This window comes from Meles meles, chromosome 17 (genome assembly GCF_922984935.1).
Source record: "Meles meles chromosome 17, mMelMel3.1 paternal haplotype, whole genome shotgun sequence".
Lineage (NCBI taxonomy): Eukaryota > Metazoa > Chordata > Mammalia > Carnivora > Mustelidae > Meles > Meles meles.
The window spans coordinates 10,639,937-10,665,544 of record NC_060082.1 but is presented as its reverse complement, the minus strand read 5'-3'; positions in this window follow the sequence as shown (position 1 = coordinate 10,665,544).

Sequence of the window (25,608 nt, the reverse complement as noted above, 5' to 3'; positions counted from 1 at the left end):
CTCTCATCTTTCGGGCTTGATTAACTAAAGGGCACATCCGGTTTTGCATGGCTGGACTTCTCCAGGGAATAACTGCTTCTCGCCTAACTCAACTTCTGTCAGCTCAGTCCTTTTGCACCATTACTCTGTTGATTGCTTTGCCCTCAGAACACCCTCCAAAGCTTTCTTGATTCCCTCAACTTTCTGAGAGCCCAGACATAAGACTCACCTAACCAGCCTCTTCCCTCCATGGAGAGCTCCAAGAAAAAAAAAAAAACGTATTTTTGCAAAAAAATAAAAGAACAGGGAACCATTTCTTCTACTTGAGAACTGGAAATTTAGCTATCTCATAGCTGAGGGTTAAAAGACTCAAAGACCTCATCCTTCATAACCTTTTGTTTGAAGTCAGTTTGGAGCTGGAGAAAGAAAAAAATATGAAGAATATCTAATTTTGTGAATCTCATTTTCAAATTCAAATCTCAAATGTTCCCTCAGGCAGTGCATTGCCAAGGCAGCACAGTGATGAAAACTTAATGAAAGACCCAGAAAGATCATAGATCACACTGGCCCATCAGCTATCATAGGTAAGGGAACAATAATGACATTATTCTAATATTTGGGATGTTCTTGGCTGTGTTTCATTCTCTGCAATGACACCAAGCTGGTCTTCCAACTTCATCACTGTCTGTCATGAGCTCATCTGTGGTTTCTGGTCATTTCTGCCATGTACCATTCTTTCTTCCTTCTGGTTCTGTTTGAGAAATATGTTCAACCACAAAGTCCATGCATGATGATATCTTTATGTCATCACCTTATGTCATGATTTTAGTCACTTCCCATCCCAGGCTCTCCTATTCTCAGCCCCTTACCCACCCCCACCACACTATCCTTTTATAACTGAAGCACGGATCACAGAAACACCATTCTCTGTTTTGTCCATTCCCTAGAGTGGAATACAAAGACTTTACAATTAGAACTTTGACTCATTTGACAGCCTCACTTCCTATCACTGTGGCCCTGCCTTTCTCTGTCCCCAAGATCCCCCCCCTACCATGCTTGATGCTGGAGCAATCCCAAGCATGTGAGACCTGTTTAATTCTCCATGCTTTTCCTGGAACATCCTCTTTTTCTCTGCCTGGACAAAGATGACTTGGCCTTCACAACATATGAGTGACTTCCTCTGTGGAGTCTTTCTTAAACTCATGCTGAGATAATTGCTCTACTTACCAGTGATACAGCATCATATTGGAATTGTTTATTGACGTGTCTGGGATCTGCTCCTATTCCCATGGCTTTATTCAAAGACATACTAGACTGGGAGACCCTCACTTTTGCAACCCCCCCTCCTCTGTTTCTGTTACAGTGCCTGATTCTATGTGCTTAATTAGTTATAAATAAAGGAACGAATGAGTGAAGAAAGTGAGGAAAGTCATCTATCCAAGAAGAGGGGTTAAGCAATCTGCCATCTTCAATGGAGCAATGTTGGCTTGGTACCAATTACTATACCCAGGTCCTGGAGATGCGCCCCCCTCTGTCCTCCTCTAGGAGCTTCCACACTGCATATTTTGAGAGATCTGTCCATCTTTGCTTTCTTTGCTGGTTGATTTCCTACTGGAGGTTCATTTTCTCATTGTCTCATTGTTTATTTCTCATTGAAATGGAAAGTTGACAAGGAGATGGAAAGAAGTATCTTATATGTGTGTATCTAGTGGGACCTCAATTCCCCCTTTGTAGTCACGGCTAACAACCTCCTTAAAAAAGACTGGATAACTTCCCACACCAGTTTCCCTGTACCCCCAGTGAACCAAACACACACATTCATCCCCACAGATCCAGGATAGCAGGTGTTACTCCTTCCCCAAACTCCACACTCCAGGAAAGTCACAAGGACAAGCTTATCAACTCTCTTCTGCCTGCTGCTGGGAGTGTTCATTCGCACAATTCTCTAGAAAGCAATTTGAGAGAATCATCCAAAGTCTTCGAAACCTTCTATCTGGTTGATCCAGCAATCTCACTTCCATGATGGGGGAAAATATATGTTCAACCCAGAATTACTTACATTAGAAAACCATTTAAAAGGCAATGGCCAAGTTAATTGTGGAACATACATTAGTCAGTAAAAACTATCACAGAAGAATAGTTAACAGCATTCCCCAAGTGGTTATGTTAATTTTTTTTCCCTTTTTATTAATTTTTTCAGCGTAACAGTATTCATTCTTTTTGCACAACACCCAGTGCTCCATGCAAAACGTGCCCTCCCCATCACCCACCACCTGTTCCCCCAACCTCCCACCCCTGACCCTTCAAAACCCTCAGGTTGTTTTTCAGAGTCCATAGTCTCTTATGGTTCGCCTCCCCTCCCCAATGTCCATAGCCCGCTCCCCCTCTCCCAATCCCACCTCCCCCCAGCAACCCCCAGTTTGTTTTGTGAGATGGTTATGTTAATTTTTTAATGAAAAACCAACAAATGAACAACACCTATCAAGGTTTCCGTACTCACAAGTGCCAATGTAAGGCTTAGAGATGTTTTCTTCTTGACCTCAGGAACAGCCTCTCCCGGAAGTGGGAAAGATAAGCTAGTACTTAGCTGATGGAAGTCTAAATCTCACACAGCTGCTACAAGTTTCTCCAGTGACCGCTTCCCACGTATCTGTCTCTCCACAGGGACCCCTGTGATTCCATCTGGTGTCTTCTGGGGTGTGTGCTCCTCAGCAAGCTCCTCATAGCACTCAGCCACCAGCTGCTACGTCTCTGAAGCACCCAAAAGATGAAACACGGGCTTGGTTCTAGCTCACATCCCAGGCAACAACCCCACTTCCAAGAGCCAAGAGAGACATCACCAGATCGCTGACTTCCCAGCCTTGAACTGGGCTCACACCCAGTCTTTTGCCTTCCAGATGAGAGCCCTTACGTTCCACCTGAGGAGCACACAGCATTTCTGAGAGGCCAACACCCACCTCTGAATCTTACCACCCAAATGTTTCTCCAGGATGAAAAATAAAAAGCAGGGACAATGAAAGAGAGAGACTAAAAAGAGTCCCACTCGGCCCTAAGAATGAATGTCCACCCTGTGTCTCAAGTACCATTCCTCGGCAGCTCTTTCCATAGCTCTGAAGCTCCAAGGTCCTTCTCTGAGGAGGTTGAGTAGAAGGGAAGAGTGAATTGGGATCCATGTAATTCTGAAAATGCTTCCATCTCCTCCCAGCCTGTCCCCTCCCCATCAGAAACACTTGAGGTCCATGACAATTGATCACCTAAATGAAGCACCTGTTACATACAGACACCCTGACCCAACCTGTCCTCTGAAAGAAAAAGTGGCAGTTTTGTTTTCAGTTATTAGAAGAGGTCAGTGTCACAGGATAATCTTTTGTCTCTTCACTTTCTGTTTCCTAAAGCAAACACAGCTCGGAAAGCATAGGGTTTTCTGGCCAAAATGACTCTGCCCTTCCCTCACCATTCCTTGCCCTGGATTTGGGGGATCACTTCAGGTCCTTTGCCTATTGCCCCATTTCACAGTCATTCGCCCTCTTCATACCGCACTCCTTGGGGAAGTCTCTCCACGGAGGAAAACTGCCTCGTGTGGAACCCTCATTGTGCTTTCTCATCTGGCTTAGTTGTCCCTCTGCACCCATTTTCTCCAGCTTGACAGACATTTTGTCACTAGTTTTATCTGTAACATGCCTGCTACCACTCTGGAGACCTCTGTTACCAGAAAGGCAACATCTTTGTGTCTTCAGGCTTTTGAAAGTTAAACTAGAGACACAGTTTCCTACTTGGCTGCTGCTCCCAAAGATCCAATGCACTTCCCCGGCCTCTGTCCCTGCAGATGAGTAATGATCTAGTCTTCCTATCGCTGTGGCTCCCAGAGAGCTGTTGCTGTCCAGCTAAAATGCTTCTTAAAACATGATCCCTCAGGGCCCCTGGGTGGCTCAGTGGGTTAAGCCTCTGCCTTTGGCTTGGGTCATGATCTCAGGGGCTTGGGAGCCTGCTTCCCTGCCCACCCCCCACCCCACCTCTCTGCCTACTTGTGAACTCTGTCTGTCAAATAAATACATAAACTCTTAAAAAAAAACCCCAAAATAAAAAGACGTGATCCATCTCACCAGTACCAGCTCAGGCTTGAAGCAGAGACAAAGGATAGAGAAAATCCTTTCAAAGAATGTTCTGAGGACACTTGGAGGGAAAAACATCCAAAGGAAGGTTTTATGAAGTGGTCAGATCCTGACGAAGTCTTCTGTGTGTACCAGAAACAGTGCTAATGAGCAGTCGGGGTGGAGGTGGGGGTGTATGCCAGAACTGAATGTGTGCCTTTATCTTTCCAGAACGGATTCCTAACAGCTACGTCCTCAAGTTATCAGAGGGCGGTGATGTTTCTGGGCTGACGATATTCTTCAGATGGAGCTGGAGGTGTGATGGTATGATTTTTCATTCAAAATTTAAAGAAATCCTTCCTCATTGGCTCCCACAAAATAAAAACAAAAATAAAAACCAAACAAAACCCTCACACTGGTGTCTGTTTTTCAAGTTTGTGCACCTTGAGAGTTACACCTTGGTTGAAATATCTCTCCTTCATACTTTCCGTGCCCAGGGATGTCCGACTCTGCAGACACAGTATGTTGCATCCTTGGCAGAGCCTCTCTGATCTACAGAGGAAATAACATGATTTTCTTTGTATTTCGTTGTCTGGGCAAATCATTTTAGAGCCCAATAGTCTTCAAATTTTCTCCCACTTCAATTATTTCAGTTTCTAAACATTGATCAAGCACTTTCTAAAGGTCAATCATTATGTAGTTGTTACAAAAACATAAAAGTGGGGGCGCCTGGGTGGCTCAGTGGGTTAAGCCGCTGCCTTCGGCTCAGGTCATGATCTCGGGGTCCTGGGATCGAGCCCCGCTCGATCCTGAGCTCTCTGCTCAGCAGGGAGCCTGCTTCCCTCTCTCTCTCTGCCTGCCTCTCTGCCTACTTGTGATCTCTGTCAAATAAATAAATAAAATCTTTAAAAAAAAAAAAGAAAAAACATAAAAGTGGGCACATGGTCCTCAGACTCAAGTAGCTCTGAAGTTACTATTTTTATACAAACATATTTATCTAGGCACAAGACATAATATTAGACACATCTTATTATGTGACTATAGTAGAAGTATTAAATTAAATTAAATTAAAAGGATATTCGCTTATTAGAATTTTAAGTGGACATGAATGATGTTTGTAATAAATTGCTAAAGACTTGAGGAAATTTTCATCATAGAAGTAAAATGAACAAAGCTTGCCATTTTGTATATAATTTTTTTATAATTATATATACATATGTACACACATAGGCACATGGAACAGGAAGAATGTTTCAAAAGTTAGTATTAGTTAGCTTCATGTCGTGAGATTTTAGATGATTATTTTACTTCTTTATATTTTTCCATATTTCCAGTTTTTCTTAAGTAAACTCTATGCCCAATGTGGTACTTGAACTCACAACCCTCAGATCAAGAGTTGCTCTTGATTTCAGATCAAGATGTTCTACCATAGGAGCCAGCCAGGCACCCCTTGTATTTTCAATTTTAAAAACAATTACATTGACTTTATAATCATATATCAAAGTTAATAACTTTTATTAACTTATTAATTCAGCAATAATCTGTGAATGTTCTGATGGATGAACACTGTGAAGTTCTTATCATATGCCAGGCAAGAAAGCATCCTTTGTGAAAATAAAAGTCTACCAAGCTGTTGGCCTGGCTCTCACTGAAAGTTACTTAAAACTCTCACACTCAGAAAGAAAGGAAATGTATTTAACATAGCACAACTGAACCATCATCAGAAGTGAAGCCCAAATATATTTGTTTTCAGAAATGGGAAAATTTATCTTTCTAGCTGTAGGAATAATGTGAAAAGTCAGGAAGTCTATAGGAATATCTGACCCTTGGGAGAGGTCAGATGTGAGGCCTCATCAGTTCCCGTATTTGGGGAAGTGTCTCAAGAATGGAGGGCACGTTTCTCCATCTCCAGAGACTAGTTTGTCTTTTACGTAGTGAAGGTACCTGGTAATGAGATTGTAGTTAAGAGCTGATTTGAAATGGAATTTTTATAGAGCCAATTTTTTGGTTGCTTAAAGTTAATTGCTTTGTACCTAATTTAAGTCCCACAGGGAGCAATTCTGATCTCCCCCAGCAAACTTTATCTTAAATGAGGCTGATCTATAATCCTATTACATGTGTCTGGGTGTCTATCAGTAAATACTATGGGATGCACAAAGTTTCTAAAGGATACTGTGTGGTTTTTGCATCCTCAAAGGACTTCACTTTGGGCCAGAAGTGGGTTTTTTCCCCGGAGTCAGGTCAGTTCACTGTACCAAATAAAAGTTATGAGAAGATGGTGAGAGTTATATTAAATTTGCTTACTCAAACAATAGATCCCACTTGCCTGGCAACTTGCAAGAGATAGGATGCTATAAAGGGAATGAATGAAATAAAGGAATAAATTAAACACATCACAGAAGGGCATCAGTGTTACAAATAATCAGAAAGAATCCAGGCTATTGCTGATTGACAGCCTATGACAGTGGTTCTCAGAATGCTGTCCCTGGACCAGAAGCATTCACCTTGCTTGTGAACTTAGAAACACAGATTCTTTAGTCCCATCCCAGGTCTGTACCAAGCCCCCATGTGATTCAGATGCACAGTGAAGTTTGAGAAATGCTGAGCCAGAGAATCAGGATTTTGCTAACACAGAATCATGAGGTGAGAGGTGAGTGTGGTCAGGAACAGGAGCTCTTATAAATATGTCCCCTGTTCTCTGGGATGTGGAGACAGAGACGGGTAGCCATGGGACATGGGCTGCTAATAGAACTTCACCCAAAAGGGCTCTCAAACAGCTATTTAGAGAAGGAGTGGAATTGTAAGTCAATCCGAGTCAGGAGCCAGGAGGTATAACGAGGATGATAGACAAAATTCTGGGACCAGGAACAGTTTTCCACTCTCTGCTGGTTTTTACTGACATCTCTTGCCTGGAGACACATTGAGGTTTCTGGAAGTCTCTGACAGGGGAGGTAATCCTCTGAAGATGAAGCCTAAAGGGAACAACACTTTCATTCATCCAATTTCAAGACAATGCCCCCAAAGCTAATAGAACTGAGCTCACAGGGTATAAATAGGTGAGCTACGGGTTACGGGAACAAAGAGAACTTTCAGAAAAACTCAATGACGCTCTTTGACACCATTCCAGTCTTGGTGGACAATGGAGGTTTCATTAGTGTGAATAGGATAGATCGTTAACAAGGCATTCGATGACTCTCTCAATGGATCTTATTATAGAAATAGCAGTACAGAGTTATTTGACATAGAGAACCATGCCAAAGATACCAAATTATTTTATAGAATCCAAAGTACCTAAAGATGATAAAATGTAACAAGAAGCCTTGTGACAAATAAGTTTCCAGAGAACTCAGGTTTAGCCATGGATTCCAATGATGAGGGTGGCCTCCAAAAGTGACTTGAATATTAATCATGTATGGATTAAATATTAAACAAGATTGGATCATTGTTTGGTCTCTGGCCCAAAGTTTGGTCTCTGGCCTAAAAACTCTCCTTCCTGGATGTCGGAATCCAAGAGCTAATAAGTAGTAGGAGTGTATCAAAAAGGGTCAGTTGACCGAGAACAATGGTTCTCAAATTCAACGCACAACAGGACGACCCTAGAGAACTCCTGAACATGCAGTGCTGAGCCCCACCCCCAGAATTTCTGATTCTCTAGGTCTTGGGTGGATCCTGGGTATTTGCATTTCTAGCAAGCTAGAAAAAGACACTGCTATTTCTCACCCCATGCTGAGAACCAGTAGAGAAGGGAAAGCACTGACCAGGAGCAATGCCGTTCCAGGATTAAACCACAGGAAAGAGGGAGCAAGTAGCCACACTCCACTGAATAAAGCTGAAACTAGTTTCTCTTTGCGATGGGGTTCTGACATCCAGGAAGGAGAGATTTCAGGCAAGATTTGGATGATTGTTGGAAATAACTTCTGGAAGGATTAAAACAAAATCAGTCTTCGTAATGCCTGGATAACTTTCGAGAAGATTCCATTTCACCGGGAATCAAAACAAGGACCCTAAAGGGAATTATGTTTCAGGCTGTATGCCCTACCTGCTGTGTTCCTGCCCAGGGAGCTCAGCCAGGCTGGCTGCTGGTTTCCGGAAGGTTAGCTAGTAACTGTGTGAACGGGTGGAAAACTGCCTTCTTCTGAAACTCGTGAATAGTCTCTGGCATTGGCTGCCAAGGGAAGGGTGACCCGGACAGCCCTCCCAAGGACTCCACTCCTTTCCCATTAAGGCTGCTTCTAACCCACACTGTGACCCACTGAACCCCAGAGCATCACATCACCTTTTCCTCAAATAATTTGGCCCAGCTCACATGTCTCTCTGGCCTCAGAATGGAGCATCTGTACTGAGGAATGCAGGAGGAAAACTTTGCAGAAAGGATTTGAGAACAAAGGAAAGCATTCACCTGTCAAACTTGGACCCTTGAAGTTCTGTTCTGATAATCACTATGTCATTGTGTCCTCCGTCCATCACCATCAGGAGTACTCTGCCTGCCCGTTGCCCAGTGACACACGGGGCAGCTTGAACCTGTGCAAGGTGGGAGTTGGAAGGGATAGAACCAGCAGAGATGATAAGTTCATCATCTTCTTCAGCCTAGAACATGAAAATTTTTGTAGCCACATCCTCCTAGAAGTGCCACCTATGAGGAAGACAGAAGACCAACAGTGCGTAGGAAGTAGGACTCTTTCTGTTATTACATACATGTCATTTGACCCAGCTAAGTTATCTCCACAGCTCACAGCAGAAAATGCTTCCCCCAACACATCCATCAGTTTGGGGAAGGCTTGAGTAGGGATTTCTAGGCCTTGCTTTATTCCCATAAATTTTCTACCAATAAGAGGAGGAATGACTTATGCAAGTGGTGACATTGATGAGAACTTGACCATTGTTGGCCTTGTTTTTATTACACGCGGTTATAAAGTTCAAAGTCATGGCCCACACATGCTCCCTCATCTCCTGGTTTCCTTTGGACCAGCCTAAGTTCCAGAGCAATGGGTCCCATGCTTTCAGTCTCTGTGGGTCAGCTCCTTGGTGGGACCACTCCAAACAAGAGAAGGCTTTCTCTGGCATTTCAGCTTGGAACTGGATGGCTAACTCAGCACAGCAGGGCAGACTTGGCTGAGCTCTGAGCTGGAGGCAGGAAGCCCTCGTACATTCTCTATTCTACCCATAAAAGAAAGTCCTGAACAAAACTGACATTATCAGCCTCACTTAGCCATGTGTGTATCTTTTATCAACCAGAATCCTGAAGGAAAAGAAAGTGGGTGTGTTAATATCTGGGCACCAGCCCTCCCCAACACTCCACATTCCCAATAAGCTCTAAAAGAGACACTTTCCCATCTGGGCTCTTCTTGTGTCTGGATTTATCAGGAGTTGTGGAGGTTTCCTGGCAGCACACCAGCACGGGCAGGAAAGGACAGAGACTTGGCACAGCACCACCCGCCAGGGTGGGGCGGGCCCAGCTAACAGCAGAGGTTCAGAGAAGGCACACGGGCAAGGAGTTCAGGCTTCCACACTCTCATTCAGCAGAACAGTTGGCACCAGGTGCTCCAAGTTGAGTGGTAAGTTATGCCAAAAGGTGAGCAGAGCCCACTGGGAATTGGGGGTAGGCAGTTCTTGGAAGTCAGGGCAGGGTGCCAGCCTCAGTAGGTTTGTCCATGGGAGATTAGGACTGGGAACTGAGTTAGAGTTCCCTGTTGAATCCTCGCCTGACACTACCACTGATGAGAAGAAAGGGAACGTGAAGAGCAAGAGAAGAGACATTGAATGGGAGCCAAGGCTAGACAGGTGAGCCATGGCTCCCCAGGAGAAGCTTACGTGTAGCACTCTGTAATCACAGTGGGTGCCTTACCTGGGAGAGCTGTGGCCCAGAGAGAGGGAGGAGGTCCATGGGGAGCACCAGCAATAAAGAATAAGGGTAGCTCAAGACAGGCAAGGAGACCAATGTTCAATGGTTCAGCCTTCACTGGGAGAATCTGACTGTAGAGACTGGGAGCCTGCTGAGGAAGGACCTACCGCAGGCTGAAGCATCTGTAGTATATGCCCACCATGTGGGCCTGGCGAATGTCCAAGCTGACCTGGGCACCCTAGCATCCTCTTAATTTAGATGGTTGTTCACCCCAAGCAGATACGGGTGTGTGTCTTGCCAAAGCACTGTAGACAGTGACTCTAGCAGAGCCCCCATGACAGCAGCTGGTTTCTTGGGGATGGGACAGCCTCCAGCTCCCTCCAAGATGAAGTTAGGGTGTCTGGCCTCATTCTTGGAAGACTTTTGTTGGATGAATTAAACTGGAATCATATTGCTTTCCTGAGAAGCTGTTGTTCTTCTTGTCTGCTAGTCTCGGGGCAAACTCTTTAGGTCTTACTTCCTGCTACTTTCCACCCTCTAATCATAATAGTTTCACTGTTGGGCAGACATGACACAAATATGTGTCTCATGATCCTGGAGACCCAGAGGGGTCTCACCTCCTATTTTTCTTTAAGTTTTTTTTTTTTTAAATACTTTTCTTTTTGCTTGGTTCTCTTTATTTGCCCACAGTTGGCATAGAGAAATAAACAAGCAGTTGATGGAGGAAATCAATAAAATATCTGGTATCTCGAGTTGTTCTGGTGAGTTCCTTTTCCCATAATTTTTTGCCCTGTTCCCATATGTGCTGCTCAAGGCACTTCATGCAATGAAACCATCCTAAATGTGCATCATAAGTGTGCTCACTAAATTTGCTGTGTACCCTCAAAAGTCTGACCTGACCATGTGGGTAGCCTTAACACCTCTTTTTTTATTATCTTGTTTTGCATGTTAACAGGTAGGAATCAGGTATGTCCACCCCTTCACCCTCCACTTAGAGCACTTTTCATTTAAGATATGTTGGTTCGTCTTCTCGAACCTCCCCTAACCCTGATCCCCAACCCCACCCAGCTTCTTTATTTCCTCCTAAAGGAAGCAGAAAGGCCAAAGATTTTGCCACCAAGGAGAAGAAACATCACAATCTGGAAATTAAGGAAGGCCAAGGAAACTCTCAGCCCTGAAGGTGAGGCTCCTGAGAGTAACATCTCCAAGAACCTGTGGCCCCAAACCTGGGTTTGCACCTGTCATGTTAGAGTCTTCTTTTTTTTTTAAAGATTTTATTTATTTATTTGACAGAGAGAGATCGTAAGTAGGCAGAGAGGCAGACAGAGAGAGTGAGAGGGAAGCAGGCTCACCGCTGAGCAGAGAGCCCGATGTGGGACTCGATCCCAGGACCCTGAGATCATGACCTGAGCCGAAGGCAGCAGCTTAAACCACTGAGCCACCCAGGCGCCCCTGTCATGTTAGAGTCTTAAAGGAACTTTCAATACAGGACACAGGCATTACTTTGTCTGCTTTAGCCTTTCTTCAAGGCCATTTTGGCAACCACTCCCCACTGTTTGGTGGACACAAAGTACTTCCCAGGCTTGTGGGTCGAGCATATTTTCCTTCTAAGTGTTTCCTTTGGTCACTAAGGCTGCTCCTTCTGCCATGATACAGCCAGGTGGTTCCATTCCAGACAGAGCTGGCCATGACCTCAGCACCAATCTTCCCATATGGGGTGGCCCCTCAACAAGTATGCACCAACCTGATTTCCAGCTCCCTTTGTCCACTTTGCCTCCACCCACACTGCCCCGACTCCTCATCAGAAGGCTCTCTTGTCAATGCTGTGCATCCAAATCCTCTCTATGAGTCCAGGTTCAAAGCAAGTTCCAGTTGTGCCGCAAGGTTTTTCTCTCCATGCTGGTTCTCACTGGTATTTCTTTTAATTATGTTCTTTAGCATGTGTTATGGTGATTCATATCCTGGATCCTCATGTGAATCACCTGGGGACTATTTGAAAAATAAAGACCCTGACCAGACAGACCTAATCAGAATCTCTGTGGGTGAGCGATCGACATCTGTGGTTTTATAAAGCTTCCCAGGAGATTCCAACATATGGCTGGGGTTGAGAAACACAGGCAATATATAGATGACTAATTTTCATATTTCAGCATATCTTGCTCTTATCTGCCTTAAGAATACATGCATTGTAAACTAGAGGGCACGTCTTACCTTCCTACCTAACCCAATGTTAGCTACTAGACGGATACTTTTCTTTTCTTTTCTTTTTAAGATTGTATTTATTTATTTGACAAACAGAGATCACAAGTAGGCAGAGAGGCAGGCAGAGAGAGAGAGAAAGGGAAGCAGGCTCCCTGCTGAGCAGAGAGCCCAATGCGGGACTCCATCCCAGGACCCTGAGATCATGACCTGACTGAAGGCAGAGGCTTTAACCCACTGAGCCACCCAGGTGCCCAAGACGGATACTTTTCAATAAATATTTTGACATACATTTTGGCAAATTGTAAAATCACCTAAGAGTTCAACAGACCCTTTGAGCACCTTTCCTGTGCCATGCACCAGAGCTATGAGGGTGAAAGCAGTATAGCCCTTTTAGACCACAGGCATTGGCTAATGGGTAAATGCTGTTGAGAATGTCATTGGTTATTGATGCACTCGTGGGGCCAGGGAAGGGTTGCTGAGAGAAGGATCGCTGCTGAGAGCACAATATGGAAGAAGCCTCCGATTATGTGAAGGATGAGAGGCTCCCAATTTTCTTGAGAAGATTCAAATATTCATGCCATCCACATTTCATACCTTCCTGTGCTGTGCAACAAGCAGGGAGAAGTTGAAAACCCAAACGCACCTGCATATCTCCCCAAGTTACCCCCAAGATGGCCACTCAGTTGGCAGAACTGTCTATAGCTTTGTTGCTAAGGGAACATAAAGAACTACATAAAGTATGTAAATAAGAACACATGTATTGTCCTGGCACTAACATGACGGCAGTATCCAGGTGCCCATGGCCTGGGTGTGGCCACTAGGTCAGGTCTGTAGCTTGCTTCAAGCATCCCTTTTCCCCATCTCTCTGTTCCCAGGGATTCCCTAGCAATACTGAGAAGATCATGGTTGGTTTTCTTCAGTGCCCCACTCTGTTCATCCCATATTCTTCATCTTCCCTGTGGCATTTACTCCCTCCAGCTCCTGAAGCCAGATATCCCCAATATCTCTCTTCCTTCCAATTTATCAAAACCTATTCTTAAAAATTGATCTTTAGAGGCACCATCGAGTCCCATGTCAGGCTCTCTGCTTAGCGGGGAGCCTTCTTCCTCCTCTCTCTCTCTCTCTGCCTGCCTCCCTGCCTACTTGTGATCTCTGTCAAATAAATAAAATCTTTTAAAAAAAATGGATCTTTAAATAAATTCAGAGGAAGGTATACTTTAATGTTAAACCATTTGCATCTTACCAAATAAATAAAGGAAGGAACATTTATGGAGTTCTTAATGTAAGCCAGTTCTGCTATGTTGAATGATTATTAACCTGTTAGATGGGGAAAGTAGAGGGCCAGGGTCTCCTGCTCCTCAACACCCACAACACAAAGATGGTTGCTTCCTCTTCCTTCCCCTTTGTAAGAAGCACCCAACCTGCTGCTTCTTGGTGTGGGTGTTGTTGGGGAGGGGTGGTCACACACTTAATCTTTATTTGAGATGCCACTCTGAGATCTGCTATCCCCTCTGAAGTTTTGTTTTGTTTTGTTTTCTGTAAGTATCCAGTTGTTTTGTTCCCTACTCTTCCCAGAGGTACAAGACTACTTTCTAAACTGGGCCACTGGTTATTAGGAGCTCAAGGAAAGGTTAGTTTCCAAGTAGGTACTGCCATCTTGACAGATGCTCTTCCTTGGTGTGAATGCTTTCTGTAGGCAATCTACATCCAATACCAACCTTTATCAATCCATACATAATATCACGTTAAATATGTAATATCGCCACTCCATATGCAATGTGACAGTCATTTATTTACCCCAAGAGATCATAATAGTTCCTCTCTCATCGACTGGTGTAAACAGTCAGTGAAATCATGCAGGAGAAGAACCTAGATCAGTACCCAGTATACCGCAAGCACTTTCCTGAATGCCTGCTCTGTTGTTAGCACATTTCCTTCCAAAGAGACAGCACATGGTCTGGTGTCTGTCAGGTTGCCCTCAGTAGCGCCAGCCCACCCAATGTCCTCCCCACCCCCCACCCAAACTATGTCCTCTTCCTCCTGCAACACAGCTTCCATTAATGGTGATGGTAATAGTAGTAACAGAGTCTCAAATTAATAGCAAATTATTTTTTACTGGTGACTTAACCATCACTAATTATAATCTCTTCCTCAGCATCAATAAACATGAAAGAATTCTGATGGAAAGTACATTTTATGCACTGTTCTAACTCTCTCCTCCCTGGCTGTCACTTAGGACTCTGAGCTATGACTAGAAATTGAGCCCTGCGGGGTCTGAGCATGCTCTTATCAGGAGCTTGCTCTCCTTTCTGAAGTGGAGACCTCTGCTTTGTTAATATTGACCCAGTTGTGATGTCAAGAAGAAAAGCAGGCAAAATTTAGTTTCCAGAAATATAGATACTTACTTTTAGAATGCTCTGTTAGAGAGAGAAAAACACAGTGATTGTCCTGAAGATCCTAAAAGTAAATAATTTATCACAGCATAACCATAGTTAAAGGGAAATTGACTTTGTAGCATAAAACAGTAAAATATAAACCTGCAGACAGAGAACAGAAGACTCCCAAGTTAAAATTATGGGTTTCAGAGAGCTCTGCAGAGTGAATTTAAAATAAATGTATAATTATGGAAATGGCCAAGGATCTCACAGGAACTTTGGCCTCTAGATAAATCATGTGATGCTAGAGCAAAATTAAACCAACCCGTGGACAGATCCTGCTCTGCCCAAGGGCCACTGATGGTTTTCCTGGCCTGACTGAGGGAGCCTCCAGGGGGATTCACTCCCTGCCTTTGTGTGGGGAAATAGCACTGCCCCCACCCCACCTTCTGCTCTTGACTACATACAATCTACACGGTCCTCCTGGCCAAGCCCCTCCCACCCACCCACCCACCCCCCATAAAATAGTCAAAGTCCACTAGGAGCCTTTGGGCGGAGCCAGCCAGAATTTTGATTTTCTCCTAACTGTTATTGCTTCTAGGAAGAAGCTTGAAAGGAAATATGTACCTACATTTTCTTAAGATTAAAAAAAAAAAAACTATGACAAATTTAAATTACACAGACCATGAGGGGAAGTTGTTTGATTTACAAAGTCTTCTTTATCCTTAAGCCCTGCAGTGAGAGACAGGGGGACAATGTTGAGGCACTTCCAGGTCTTCTGGTGCTTTGAGAGGCTTGAGGAGAGGCCTAATGCTTCTAGTGGGAACAAAAGATACATTTCCAATGGCTCAACTGGTGCTGCATTCCATGGGGGATTGGCTATTTTGGGACAGATATAGGCCACCAAGATCAAGTGCTTATGCCCCAATCTGATACTTTCATGTTTCTTCCAATAGACCAGGTCTCCTCATGCTGCTGCTTCAAGAGAGCACCCACAGGTACTGAGAGCTTATTAATATGGATATGTCGATGGGTGGATGGATGGATGGATGGATGGACGGATGGATGGATGGGTGGATGGATGGATGGATGATGGTTGGATGGATGGATGGATGGATGGATGGGTGGATGGATGGATGCGTGGATAGACAAATGGATGGATGGGTGGACGGATGGATGGATGATGGATGGATGGATGGATGGATGGATGATGGATGGATGGATAGGTGGATGGATGGATGGGTGGGTGGACGGATGCATGGATGGACAGATGGATGGATGGATGATAGATGGATGGATGATGGATGGTTGAATGGATGAATGGGTGGATGAATGGATGGATGGATGATGGACAGATGGATGGATGGAGAGATGTTAATGTTAATAACAAGGCATAGATGCTTTGCTAGAATAGCTAGATGGCAAAGGATCCAGAATCATGACCGTGAGATAGGTCCAGGTAGTGGTTTAAGATAAGGCACTGATGAGCTGACACTGATCAGGGATTGTGTTCTGTAATTCTGGGTGTTTTCATTTATGTTGAGAAAATATGTTAGGGAATGACAACATGGATAACTCCAAAAGTTACAAGTGCCAACAACATTTAAGCAAATAGATTTAGTGATTTTACAGCTTCCCACAAAGAAAAACATATGCAAAGGAGTTCTGTTGAATCACAGACTGTCTGGCTTCACCCACTTATCTTGGCCCATGAGACAGAGCCATTGAGTTTTAATGGACTGGGTCTGTAGTCTGTGGCTTGACTCTCTGCTGAGGAAGGAGAAGTCTGTGGTACCCAGGAAACTGGAGTCAGTGGGAGGTGTGATAGTCATTGATGAGACTGTTTCCTGTGCGGGAAGCAATTACCCTAGAACCTGGCTCTCTCAGAATGAATTGTCAGTTTTCTGAGCTTCATTTCCTGGGCCAGTTTCCACATTTAGGCTGTGCATTTTCCTGGAAGCAAGAGAGTCCTTTTAGCTGCAGAGTCTCTGACCTGGCACTTTGACAAATGGAAAGGAAAGAGGCAAAGAAGGCTTAACTAGAGCTTCTAGAAGAGTAACAAGAATGAGCACTCTCATTTATGGAGAACCTAGTACCATATAATAGCTTCTGTGCTGTGATTAGATATATTGATATGATTAGTGATGACATCTTCTTATGAGGTTCCTGATCTTATTAGTTTTGTTTATGAGGAAACAAAGAATGTGAACCACTGAAATAAGTTTCTTAAAGGAAGTGGCAGTGTCAAGACTTTGAACCAGGGTTTTGGTTTTGATGCTATAGTCCATCCTTTTTCTCTTAGGCTCTGCTCCTCTAGAGTGACCATGGGATTAATGGGACATCGAGAGCAGGAAACAGAGTGCCAAGAGAACATGTATTTCATTCTTGTCATTGCACATTAGTTTATTCAGGGGAGATTTGGGGTATATGATTTGGCAAGAACAAAGGACTTAAATTAGATGATATCGATAGGGGCATCTGCAACCAGATTCTTGCTTTAAGACTTTTAAGGCAGGCACGAGTCAAGGGGCCTGCTCTTGTAGCATGTCCTTGTGAAGGGGGATGTGAACCAGCCCCTTCTCCTTTCTGAGCTACTCCTCTAAGAAATGAACCAGGGGTGCCTGAATGACTCAGTTGGTTAAGCATCTGCCTTCAGCTCAGGTCATGATTCCAGAGTCCTGGGATCGAGCCCCACATCAGGATCCCTGCTCAAAGAGGAGCCTGCTTTTCCCTCTCCCCTTGCCATTCCCTCTGCTTGTGCATACTCTCTCTCACTCGCTCGCTCGCACTCACTCTCGCTCTCTCTCTGTGTCAAATAAATAAATAAAATCTTTTAAAAAAAAGAAAGAAAGAAAGAAGAGAAATGAAACAGAGAAGCAGCAAAAGGTTACAGTTCTCAGAAGAAGCAATGTTCTTTCCCAACCACCTCTGTTGTCTACCCTGCTGCCTAAACAAATGTTATCCTAAATATTTGAAACAGTCATGTTCCAAGAATGCACCTGATACATTGAAAACAGGACAGGCTCCTGAAATGGTAAGTCCACATGACTTCAAGGTCCAGATAGGTTTTGGATTTTTCTCTGCATGCTTGGCTGGTCCTCCCTTGTGTTTTCCTGATATCACTTCATCGGTTTTCTGGTTTTTCTTCTTGGATGATTGCCTCCTTGTAACACTGTGCAATTAACAACTGTTAGCTTGGACTAGTGGCATGCATGGCAGGCTTGCATGGGCAGAATTCTTGAATTCCAGATTTGGGCATCTGCCATCCATTACATCTATCTTATTAGAGATGGTGAAATCAAGACAAATAAACTGCAGGGGCTCTGGGCTGCAGGTAAACTGTGCCAGCACAAATCAATGAGGTGTTGAGAAGCTCAGTGTTACGTTCGCTGATGCTCTGTAATTCTGTGGTTCGGGTAGCTGGAGCTCTCCCACAGACTCCAGGACCTGGTTTAGAAATCGCCCTGCCTTTCCCAACTTAGCTCATAATGATCTCATACAAAAATTTGGACTTCTCAGAAGAGACGCTGGAACAATGGGAACTATGGGGGCTGCATTATTCTTACCAATTGACTAAATCTGGACGACTTCCAGTTCGACTGAGTCTGGTAGAGTCTCTCTCAGAGTCCTCCCTGGACAGCTGGCATCAGAAGTGGGCACTTGTTAAAAACATAGATGCCTCTCTGGACCTCCTCTCCATTCAGAATTTCTGCAGTCAGTACCCAGGAATCTGAATTGTGAACAAGCTTCTTGTTGATTTTGCCCTGGCAGGAAACAAATGACACACTCAAATTAGGATAATTTGAGGGGAGTTTAATGAAGGGGCTATTCTCAAAGGGATAGATTCTGGTGTGTGAGCACCCCGGCTCGGGGATGCGGGCCATGGAGAGGGAGGGGTTACTGGAAACTGGAGTAGCTAGGTTGGCTGGGGAGGACCATCAGACAGGACATCCTTGAGATTCTCCTGATGGAGGCAGCCAGGAAAATAAATACACCAGGCTCTCTTGGCTCCTGACCTCCAACCTCGCCTCAGGACTCCCCACAGGTGAGGCGCACACTCGTCAGACCCCAGGGGTTGGGGCAGGGTAAAGTTAGTGGTAGATCTGCAGGACAAAAAGAGGCTGTCCAACACCGGCTCAGGTTCCCTGAACCTGGAGATGGGATTAAACTTTTGCCTTGTCACTGTCAAATCCAGGGCAGCCTCAGTTCATAAGAAAGTGAGATAGAAAGAGGGGAAGAAAGAAAACAGAGGAAAATGAAAACCCATCAATGGGAAACCCAGAAAAAGCCAGAGATCAAGAAAAGGAGAAGCAGGCAGTCAGTGGGGTATGAGCAAGTCTAGACTTGACTTCACTGAACTCTCCAAATTCCCCTTCCCACTGCTCTCAGTCATATTTCCACCTGCCTCCTTCCACCTGGTGCTCCTCCCCAGACCCCCCAGGCTGGCACAAGCCCTTATCCTCCATGTGCTGGGAATCCGGGGCAGCATTTTGTGTGTTTCAAGGCTTCTTCTCATAACCGATATCTTATACGTGATCTCCCTTGTTTATGGGCACTTTTTTATTGACTCATTCGGCTGATTCCAAAAGTTCTGCAAAGAGTTACTATCAAAGGTGTGACATTGAGTGAGAAGGGTACAGCCGAGTGACAGCTCCAAGACCAGAGGTGGGCACCTGACATATCCTGAAAGGATGCACCTTTTGACATTTATTTTTAAAACTTTATTGAGAAGCCAGGTCAAACTCAAAATCATATGGCTCCAGACTAAGAAATGTTTCTAGCTCCCTAAAAGTGTCATTTATCTCTTGGGTATCTTAGTGGTTAATGTAGCAGAACTGGTCCCAATCCACCCTTCCTTTTTTTTCAATAAGAAAAACGCAGGATTTTTTTTTCCTGTTTGATGACATATTTTGCCCTTCAACTATATTTTCTTTGGCTAGAAATTGCCCTCACAGCTACACTTGGCCATATTCCAGCATCCTTTTCTTCCACCAGAGTCCTTATAAAGCCAAGGAGTGCAGCTTGTGTCTAACTGGGGAGAATGAAAGCAAAGCTTAAAATTCATTGACTTTTCCTCTCTGCTTTTCATGGAAAATTAAATCTGAATTTTTCCTGGTCCCCTACATACTAAACCCATGCAACTGCCCTGAACAAGCATTTAACCAAAAAGATTCAAATCCACAGAGAAAGATTAACAAGCAATAATAGTTACCATTTAGTGAGGATACATTCAAAATACTTTATTCCATCTTATTTTATTTAATCCTCATAGTGACACTATGAAGTATTATTATGATCATTGCTTTTCAAATACAGAAATCGAGGTATAGAGTAGTTAAATAAACTTGCCTCACATCATTCTGCTGGTAAATCTCGGAGCCAGGAGTCAAACGGAGGCAGGCCGACTTCCAGGCCTGAACACTTCACCACAAAAGCATGCTACTCCCTCAGCATTATGAACCCTATATTTAAGTTTATCATTTTGTTTCCATTTGTCAATTTTCTTTTTTTTCCCCGGGATTTTAAGATTTTATTTATTTATTTCACAGAAAGAGAGAGCATAAGCAGGGGGAGAAATAGAGACAGACTCCCCACTGAGCAGGGACTCCCCCACCCCCACCCCCATACGGAGCTTGATCCCAGGAGGCTGGGATCGTAACCTGAGCCAAAGGCAGGTACTTAACCAACTCAGCTACTGAGGTGCCCCTCCGTTCATTAACTTTCGTCAATAAACATTCCAAGAATGCCAGATGCTGGTGGTACAAAGCTGCACAGACTGATTCTCCCTTTCAGCAGGAACATCACCGGTCTACAGTACAGAAGAGAACAGTGATAGATCATTGTAACATATACAAAAGACCCAACTGGGCACATGACTGAAGTAGCATGGAAAGACAGAAAGGAGTGACCAGCTCTTTTTAGGAAAGTTGTGGAAAACTTTCAGAGGGACATGACATTTAAGCTTATTGAATAACAGGTACTTAGTAAATGGTTGTGGAATTAATGCACAGCACTAGAAGTTCGTCTGGAAGAGGAGAAGATAAGTGAAGGAGACATCAAAGGTGGAGGGTGGCTCTTGACGCTGTTTCCCATCTGGGGATTCGGTAAATACATGTGCTAAGTGCAGGGCGGGGAAGACTGGAGCTTCCTGAGATGGAAGATCCCTGCACTTTCCCGAGCTCCTGTGTGCTGGGTTGGGACTGTGGCTGGAAACCTGGCTCACTGGGTTGGCACAGAGCAGAATGATCCTCCGTGGCTGGGGGGTGAATGAACAGAAGTCGTGGCCACACCACGGTGTCTCTAGCAATGACAGGAGCTGAGGGAGGCCAAGCCAGCCCAGAGAGGAAGACAGTGGGCAAGAATTAGACCACACTCACTGTAGACAACATGCGGGAGGGACATTTTCACTGCGTGTTCCAGTCACGATGACAATGCGCTGGCACCCCCACTGCAATCCTTTCAGAGTGTGGAAGGCCCATTTCATGTGGATGTACCACATCCAGCCTGTGGATCCTCAAGATGAGAAACGATTTCATTTTCTTGTTTTCGTTCACTAAGGACCAAGACGGATTTTCAGCCTGGATGTGTTGGTGGGGATTCTGCTCAGTGGCAGGGGCTTGACCCCATGTACCACCAAGAACCCTTCCCGACTCACATTTAGCAACCCCATCAGGATCCCCAAATCCCCACCAGGGACCCAGACTCAGCGGCAGAGTAACAGACCTAGGGCTGCACCAGCCAAACTCATGGATCTTTCCTGTCTGTGTTGTCTTTGACTCACCTGGTACAGAGCAGCTCCTAGCTGTGACGTGGAGCACACCACCCGCCTGATACCAGCTGGGATGGGTGATGCTGCTAGCCTGGATCCCAGGCCATTCGCACATTGACTCACAGGCCCGATGACAGGACAGTGGCACATGCCACGCCTTTCTCCTTCCTTCCCCCCAGGAGCCTCAGTCAAGGTTCCAGCCTTGGAAATCTGATCTTCCCTTACAAAGGATCTTGAAGTTGGGGGTTACAGGTAGAGATTGAACCCACAGCTTCCACCTAGGAGAGGCCTTGTGTCCTAAAATCCCATCAGAGCACAAGTGAGGGGTTTCCATTCATCAAACTAGGTATGATTCAAAGTTCTGCCAAAGCACAAATCCTCTTCCTCTCCCGGCTCCCTTCTGCCACTTAGGCCATTCCCAAAGCCTGGGGGAAGAAAGAAACAGGGGGAATTTAAGAGAGGAATGAATGATTTATCCTATGTCAGGCAAGTAGACTGTCCTTTCACTGTAAATCATCAACTCTTATGGGCAGGGACCCAGGCAGGACTGTGACATCTGTCAGCAACTGACTTGCAGGCTCACTGATGGAACAAAGATCCATTTCATTCAGTGGCCCTGCCCGGGTCTCCCAGTTTCCTCTGTTGGCCTCAGATCTCTCCCCCAAGAAGGTGAATTAATTATTAAAACCTCTGGTCAAGGACAGCCTGCTGGATCTGTGATATTACCTCACATTCCCATGGGGTAGATCTAGAGGTCTCTGTGACTCTCCCAAATACTCTTAGGGCCCATCATTTACCCTCATAGAATGTGGAAAAGCCTAACTCAGAATTTAAGTGAGCTTTTTCTGACCCTTAAGAGGGAATAAAGTGAAGAACAACCAAGGTGAGCTGAGATGCCACTGCCGGGGGGAGGTCTCCAGGCTGTGAGCTGGTGATTCAGCTAACCAGGTATTACACCACGTTCCAGACACCTGCATCAGGGTGGCAGGAGCTAACACGCAGGAACACATGAGTGTTTGAAAGTGGGTAGTGGGTCAGGAGGACGAGGAGGAATAGAATGTAATGCTAGGAGATCGAGTCCGATGCTGGAACAAGAAATGTCACCAAATGGATGGGCACAGACTGGGTCTCAACCCTGCTATTCACCACCCACGTGGCTTTGGCAACTTGGGAACTTTCTTTCCCTTGCCTGTACAGTGGGATAATGATCTTAAAGTTGCTGAGTGAGGAGACGGTATCTACGCTTGCTTAGCAGAGGCCTTGTAGATCATCAGTGCAGGTGCCCTGTTACTATGAGTGAGAGCTAACCCACCCGTGAAGCAGCAAACCAGGCCAAAAAATTTTATGAACAGTGAAAACTGCAGTTCAAAACCCCATATGCCTCTAAATATGAAAACATATCCATATTCCATTTTGTGGTGTACGAACACTCGTGTCAATTCTTTACCCCGAAGAAACACTCTTGGGAAGTCACCCTTTCCTTTGTAGAGATAAGGAGATGGAGGCCCAAGTCCATACACTTGGCAAGTCCAGGACGGGACTCGAAGTCCTGTGCAGCTGAGTGCCACACCGGCAGTGGGACAGTGGCATAAGTCACAAATGTGTCCATCCAGCAGCATAGTCTGTGTGACACTGAAAAGATGAGCTAAAAAATGGGACCTAAAGACTTTGCGTTAATGGTAGAAACTCTAAAAAACATTCATTCATTTATTCACTCAGGAAATATTTATGAAACACCAACTATATGCTAGGTCCTGGTGCTGGGGATATATTAATGAACAAACCGAACAAAAATCTTTGCCCTTGAGAGGTAGACAGTAAACAATAGCAAATGACGTATCATATATACTATGTAAAAGTGATAAGCTCTCTAAAAATAGGAGAGTAGAGCAGAGCAAGGAAAACCCAGACTGCAAGAGAAGGGGTGGTTGCAATTTAAAATTGGTTAGTCTAGGGGCGCCTAGTGGGTGTCTCAGTGGGTTAAGCCTCTGCCTTCGGCTCAGGTCATGGTCTCAGGGTCCTGGGATCAAGCCCCCCATTGGGCTCTCTGCTCAGCAGGGAGCCTGCTTCCCCCCTCTCTCTGTCTGCCTCTTTGCCTACTTGTGATCTCTCTCTCTCTCTCTGTGTCAAATAAATAAATAAAATCTTTAAAATAAAAAAATAAATTAATTAATTAAATACAATTGGTTAGTCTAAGTAGATATCATTGAGGACAATATATAAAGGAGGGGGCAGGGGAGAGAGTAGATATGTGGAGACAAAGCATTCCAGACTGAGGGAAGGCAAGAGCCAAGGTCCTAACACAAGAAAGTGCCCAGCATGTTGGAGGAACCATCGGCACCCAGGGTGCAGAGCTGGTACTGTGGGCTGATGGATGATTGATTGATTAAGATGAGCAACCATCAACTCCAAGCTTAGTTTTCTACAAGAGTCCATTTGAGATTATGGTGAGGGCCATGCCTTCAGATCCTCACAGAACTAAAACTATGAGCCAGTAAATTGGATAAGATCATATTATTCCAATTTTAGTAAGGATTCTTCTTTAGTAAAGGGATCTTGTAAATAGTGAATTGTATTTTCATACTTGAAATGATCTTGTCTCTGAAGGTTCCACTGATGTTTGACTTTGAGAGAATGAGTCTTCAGTGTGGAGGGGGCCCTGGTCTAGGCATACCTTTAGTTACTCCTGGGCATTCTGCCTACTTACGTGGTTACACATTTCATCATCATGGCCATGTACCCAGCCTCGTCACTCAGACACTGAAGACTTCCTATCATCTGGTACATCCTTCTCTCCTCTACCACCTTCTATATACCCTTCACTCTAGAAACCCTTCCATTGCCTGATTTAGAAGGAAAATGTCTTGTCTGAATAAATGTTTGTATATAATGATGACCAGAACAATGAGATCTGGACCAGCAGCTGATTTTCCAATTCCTTTAAACTGATTGATGTAAAGAAAATAATTCCCCTTGGCAAATAAATTATGCCCTGACCATATCCAGACCACTCCCTTTCCTGCCCTTCCCTTGGCTTTCCCATGGTCGTACAGTCACTGTAGGCAAACCAATGGAACTTTAGACTGCTCCAGACCTGAAGAGTTGAAGGTAGGAAATAAAGGAGACTGGAATACCACTTCACGGGGCTTTTGGGAAGCAGCAGGGCTCAGCACTGTTGATCAAGCCCAGCAGATCATTCAGAGACTGCCGCTCTTCTCTAAGAGGACATGGATAATGGCAGTCATGTGGATTGTAAAGGAAAGTGAGGCCCTTGCAAGTTGGTGGTGACTGGCCCCACCCATCTGGCAGTCTGGCCACAGTGCCCATTCTCTGCCTCCCACCTCCAGGCAGCCACCATGTTGGCCTTAGTGCAGGGGTGCAGAAGAGAGTGGGGATGAGGTGTGAGAGAGGGGAATGGCCTCTCCTTTCAAAATCTTTGGGCTCAATGTTCCAGTCCACCAGAGGCAAACCAGAGACTTCAAATAATCACACCAGACACCTGTGAACATTAAATAGAAAGTAATTTAATATGTTCTAGGCATTTGGTATGCATTATTTCATTTAATCAATATTTATTTCACATTTGTTATTTATGCAATCCCCTCAGCAACCCTCTGAAATCAAAATTATTTTTAAATTCATTTTGCAAATGAGGAGCGTGAGGCTAAGAGAGGGTTCGGTGACTTGCCTAAGGTTACCTATGTTGGACTACAGTTGAAATTTGAACCCTGGCTGACTCCAAATTCTGTAAGTTAAATATTATATTCATCAGATTTTAACAAATAGGTTGAATCATAGGGTTTTAACAAATAGGTTAAAAAGTGGGGAATTTATTATGTTTGACACAAGTCTTATGCTAGATTTCTCTTACATGTAGGGCTCCTTGGTTCAAATCTCAATTCTTGTGTGTTCATAATCCAAAGTGCTAACACTCTAGGTCACCCACACCTTGGTTAATAGTGGTTGGGATTAACTGGGGGGATTGGTTCCTTGTTTGTCTGTGTAAAAAAAGACATATATTTGTCTGGGTAAAAAAAGATATATAAACATTGACAAGTGTTATAGAAACCATTTTCACGGAAGATATTTTTGAGGTGAAAGTTAATACTCACCAAGGCAAAATTCTAGGACCTCCCTCCTTCATTTCCCAGGATGAGTCACTGCTACCTGATCACTGGGAAGAAGATACAGGGAATAAGATACTTTGCAAACTGCAAACTCGTAACAGTGGGATTCCTCGTGTTTGGAATTATGATACCAGGTATGTATACTTGTCATATTTTTAGATTTGATTCACTCTTCTTTTTTCTTATACGAATGTTCTATTCTTAAATTGAGGGTGAAAAGTTT